General features: G+C 43.5%; 1 long non-coding RNA gene across 1 annotated transcript; it reads right to left on the bottom strand.

Moving 5' to 3' along the window:
* Window positions 1-1,869: 1,869 nt before the first annotated feature.
* Window positions 1,870-5,492, bottom strand: LOC310707591. The gene is made up of 3 exons (XR_014526604.1): window positions 5,410-5,492; window positions 4,689-4,859; window positions 1,870-3,274 (listed from the first exon to the last, which is right to left on the bottom strand). It is a non-coding gene; the product is annotated as an uncharacterized lncRNA (long non-coding RNA).
* Window positions 5,493-5,842: the final 350 nt, after the last annotated feature.

Genomic DNA, 5,842 nt, shown 5'->3' on the forward strand with positions numbered 1-5,842 from the left:
CAGCGGAATGCTAAGAAAACATGTCTCGCTGCATTCACATTTTCACTTGGCTATTAATCATGGGACTTCCATATTCAAAAGCAATGTATTTATAATTGGACCACATCTCAACAGTATAAAACCCACTTGGAAGATATCATAGATGCATGTTATTATTGGTGGATGAAACCCTTAGTCTCAAATCATGTTCCAACTGGCAACGAGAGTGACATTATAGGATGCTAATTTCCACACACTCCCTCAACTTTCACCCATGGATTGGGATCTGCTGGATACTTGAGAGTGTCCCCGTTTTTATTTTTAAAGATCCAGGCAGACAGTAAAATTGGGAGGTTTCCAGAAACTGAAATGGGGGAAAGGGCTTCTTTTGAAAAGTGGGATTCCTGCCAAATGAACCTCCTTGTTAGGCTTAAACTATTCCCCACGTTCCATATCACCCGAAACATTTATAAAATGCAGAATAGGTGAGAGACCATCATGAATAAATAATCTGTAATAGCAGAGATTTCCTGATATGAAAAGAAAAGAATTAAGATGCTCTTGTTTTCAAACAGTACCTCAGCAACTGGGGATTTTTCTAGCTGTGAGCCAGAGAATTACAAATTTTAGACAATGATGTATTGACAAAAACAAACAAAGGCTGAATATCAGAAATACTCCAGGGGCTGACAGAAATCTCAAGAAGGCACTTTCTCTCTTTTTTTTAAGGTAGTCCAGCTGGCAATGACATTTGACGGCATATATTTTCACTCTTTCAGTAGTGAATTATGAAAACTGTGTAGTTTAAAAATGGGTGTCTTTGGATACTGCTGTTCAAAGATGGAGAAGAAACTTTGGGGTGAAAATTGCTCATATAACTACAGTTTGTATTATTTCCAGAGAAGTAGCTATGTTAGTCTTTTGGAGCAAAAGCAGAGGACATGTCATCTTAAAGATTAAAAATTATTAATAAACATGTAAGTCTGTAAGGTGCCACAAGACTCTGGTAATTTTATATTATATTTACTTTAGGATCTAGGGAAATGTTTAATGGATGGAAAACTGCCATCTGGAAGAATGGATCGTGCCTCCAAGTTTTTACTTTGGGAAGGACCAAAGCTCAGAGGTAGAACATCAATGCCTTTGTCCATGAAGTTTTCTTGGCAGGGATACTGGAGTGGCTTGCTGGTTCCTGCTCCATGCCCCAACATAAAAAAACAACAACAAAGAAGATCATGGCCACTGGTCCCATCACCTCCTGGCAAATAGAAGGGAGACAGAGAGAGCTTTTACTTTCTTGGGCTCCATGATCACTGCAGATGGTGACAGCAGTCACGAAATTAAAAGACGCCTGCTTCTTGGGAGAAAAGCAATGACAAACCTAGACAGCATCTTAAAAAGCAGAGACATCACCTTGCCAACAAAGCTCCATATAGTAAAAGCCATGGTTTTCCCAGTAGTGATGTATGGAAGTGAGAGCTGGACCATAAAGAAGGATGATTGCCAAAGAATTGATGCTTTTGAATTATGGTGCTGGAGGAGACTCCTGAGAGTCCCATGGACTGCAAGAAGATCAAACCTATCCATTCTTAAGGAAATCAGCCCTGAGTGCTCACTGGAAGGACAGATTGTGAAGCTGAGGCTCCAATACTTTGGCCACCTCATGAGAAGAGAGGACTCCCTGGAAAAGACCCTGATGTTGGGAAAGATGGAGGGCACAAGGAGAAGGGGACGACAGAGGATGAGATGGTTGGACAGTGTTCTCGAAGCTACTAACATGAGTTTGACCAAACTGCGGGAGGCAGTGGAAGACAGGAGTGCGTGGCGTGCTCTGGTCCATGGGGTCACAAAGAGTCGGACATGACTAAACGACTAAACAACAGCAGAGCATCAATGTTGCATGCAGAATGTCCCGAGTTCAATTCCCGGCATCTCCAGGCAGTCACTATCAGTCAGAGTGGGTAGTTCTAGCTGGATGGGCCAATGCTCTTATTAAGTAAAGGCAGCTTCCTACGTTCCTAGGCACAAAAATTAAATCAGGGTGTGATCAAATGTTTGCTGACCACTGATAAGGAAAATACATGTTTTCCACGAAGAAGGATTCCACACTTTGATGTAACTATGCTGTATGTTGCATGCATGTCTCATGTGACAGCCATCTTCAAATGTGTCACATGGAAGATGGAGCAAGCTTGTTTTCTCCTGCTCTGGAGGGTTGGAGTCAAACCAATGGCTTCACATTACAAGAAAGGAGATTCCGACTAAACGTCAGGAACAGCTTTCTAACAGAAAGAGCTGTTTGACAGTGGAATGGTCTCCCTCAGGAGATTGTGGACTCTCCTTCCTTGCAGGTTGGGTGGCCATCTCTCATGTATGACTTAGCTGAGAGTCCTGCATTGCAGGGGGTTGGACTAGATGACTCTTGAAGTCCCTTGTAACTCTACAATGCTATGATTCTATGTAAATACATACCTCTGTATGTAGTTCCTTGCCTGAGAGCTCCAGTACTGCTAGACAGTGTTGAGTTTATTATGGAGCCTGGCAATCACAAGGCAGGCAGAGTCATGCAGCAAAACAAAGAAAGCAATTCTGGCTCCATGACCTCTGTCAAGAGAATAAAACAGCCCTTGAGAATACAGAAGTAGGCTAGCCCCACTTGAGACCAAGGGTATTCACCATGCACGTGGCTTTATAACTCAACTTGGAGAGGATTTTTGACATATAGTTTCCCTAAACAACCACCACAGAGCCAGAAGTCAAAGGTTTATAGACTTTCCTCGAATCTCTTATAAACAAGTGTGAATTGATCCTGATGGGATTTCATTTTTGTTGCTGCTCTTTGAAAAAACTTCAAGGCAGGTATGCATGTTGTTTCTGGATCACAGCCCCCAGTCTGAGCATTTTGAATGCAAAGCATTCGTTCCCAAACTGTGTGACGGAGTATGTTGTTGTGCCGTAAGAGAGCATTTAGGGTGCCATGGAAAAGAAATACAGCGAGCCCCAAATGCTCACCCACAAAGGAGGTTGCCACTGTATCTCTGCATGATGTACTTCTCTCAATTTTCTTCCTTCCAATTCGGCTCTTTGGGGAGGCAGGTTCATTCTGTCTCTCTGCATAGGTGCAGATGGATCGTTCAGCCACTCCTGATGCAGATGTATTGCCTACTTTTGGCAAGGTATGTCGAATGGGTTATTGCTCTGAGCTGGCCTCCTCCCAATCGAGAAACATATCTAGATCAATTACTCATACAGAGCAACAGAAAGTGGACTCCTCTAAATGTGGCTCATTCATTTCCTGTTGGCTTTTGTTTATTTATGAACTGTCTTGGTATTTCTCCTTGAAGTCAAAGTGGCATACAAATAGCAGTACCTCAGGTTAAATACTTAATTCGTTCCGGAGGTCCATTCTTAACCTGAAACTGTTCTTAACCTGAAGCACCACTTTAGCTAATGGGGCCTCCCGCTGCTGCCGCCGCACGATTTCTGTTCTCATCCTGAAGCAAAGTTCTTAACCTGAGGTACTATTTCTGGGTTAGCGGAGTCTGTAACCCAAAGCGTATGTAATCTGAAGCATATGTAACCCGAGGTACCACTGTAACGATAATATATTTTAAAAAATAAATTATTCCACTATGTAAAGGCCCACTATTTCAGCAATAAGGGTGAGGTGTTTGGCTAATTCTGTTTCAGGAGAAAAAGACCTGTGTTCCTCACTGGTAGTTTGGGAAATATAACAGAAATGGGGGGGGGGGTCAGTTGGTCAGTCAAGTGGGCCTGTAGTTGGTCAGTCCGGTTCTTCAATAGCAAAAGCTCTCCGATTTTGTAATAGCAAAACTCCATACTCAAAACTCCATATTCTCTGGCAGGAGATATAGAAGTAGAATCAGCTGTACCAACAGGCTAAAAAATAGCTTCTATCCGTGGGCTGTTAGGCTGTTGAACGAAAAATAACATCGCAAAATTGACTTGCGAGGTGGTGTGTTGTTCTAGAAGAGATTGAGTGTTGCTGTTTTTTTTGGGGGGAGGCTCATTTAATTTCATTGTACACAGGTTGTACAATGACAATAAAGGTATTATTATTATTATTATTATTAAAAGAAACAGGCCCAAGCACAACACAGCAACAGTGGCAGCTGCACCAAGTGAGAGGCCAAGTTGACCAGCACATAGCTATTGGGACAAAGCTACTGGGAGACTTGAAAGTGCAACCATGTTGATTTTGGACCTCTGTGTAATTCCTGTAAACGGAGCTCTCATCTCCAGTGAAGCTAAATTGAGAAGAAGGAAGAGAATGAAGTTTGAAGAAGCTATGTAGCTTCATTGCGGATGGAGTCAAACAGGGTTCAGATTTGTATACAAGGTAACTGGGAAAATGCGCTGTTCCCCTGGGTTATTTGACCCATCCATTATTCACAGCTCAGCTTTAACTTGTGCTGCCTAAATGGAACACGTCAAAACATGAACAATCAGTCCATTGCAGGGAGGAGAAGGGAAGAGGGTAGCTCTGAGGACACTGTGGAGTTCTGAGAGTGTCTTCAGTCAATGGGCCCTGCAAGCAGCAAGCAACCACCCTCGCTGTATCTGTGCAGGCTCCATTTAGCCATTTGCCAGTAGATGGAGTAGTTAAATCATCTGTCTGTCATCCATCTCTTTTGATCTGTTTCTAAACGGCCAATCTCCACAGTTTGTAGGCACTGTTAAATTCTCACCTCCTGGCTTCAAAGTGCCTTGACAGACACATCTTTCTTGCGCTGGGCGACGAGTTTTAGGTTTTATAGCGAACCTCTCTGAACCAAGAAAGAGGAAATAGTTCAAGGCTTCCTCGAAGGTGGAATGAGATGAAACAATGGCCTGGTGGCAGGCGGTGCTCACCCTTACTGCTGTGGTGGCAGAGGGGTGGGTGGGTAGAAGAAGGCAGAACAAATGAAAGGGGAGAGAACAGAGTCCACAACGTAATTTCAGGTCTGAATACTGTTAGAACTAACTTTTAAACAGGGAGATGACTGCCCCCTAACCTAACCCACATCATCTGTATATTTCTGACCAAAATACAAATAGAGTCCCATTGTGGCAAGATTGCAGACTTCTCCCACGAGATCAGGGATGGATAGGAAACCAGTGTACCTCTAGATGTTGCTGGACTACAACTCCCAACATCCCTGGCTATTGGCCAGGCTGTCTGAGGTTGATGGTAGCTGAGGTCCCAACAACATTTTGTGGGCCACAGGCTCTAGGCCAGGGTTACCCAAACTTGGGTCTCCAGCCCTTTTTTTGGACTACAACTCCCATCACCCGTAGCTAGCAGGAACAGTGGTCAGGGATGATGGCAACTGTAGTCCCAAAACAGCTGGAGACCCAAATTTGGGAAACCCTGCTCTAGGTGGTTACTGCTTAGGCTGCTGCTGCCCTCAAAGGCTTACGCTATCCTACCTTGAACCTTGCAATCCCCATCCTTCTGAATGAGCCATCTGTTATCCACCCAAAAATGGCAGCTGCATGCCTTGCTCTTCCTGTTATCTCTGTGTAATATTTAGCCCTATGCAACACTGTGACATGTATATGATGTCATAGCATCATGACAGCCTACCATTGTTAGGACACTGGCTGCACCCTGACAACCTATGATGTGGGGGCACAGGAATGGAAAGAAATTTGGAGTATCACAAAACAAGATAAATTGTACTAAACTTTACAGAGGAGAGAGAGAATAAGGCAAGTGGCCACCATTTTTCTCCATGTTTCTGGCATTGTACTAATGCCAGTGTATTGAAAGAAGCAAAGATCACCATTGTCAAAGCAATGATTATTCAATATCAACTTTGTTGGACTGGGCATGTTGTTCGGATGCCTGATTATCATCTGC

Source organism: Podarcis liolepis, assembly GCF_965112155.1.
Source record: "Podarcis liolepis genome assembly, chromosome: 5".
Lineage (NCBI taxonomy): Eukaryota > Metazoa > Chordata > Lepidosauria > Squamata > Lacertidae > Podarcis > Podarcis liolepis.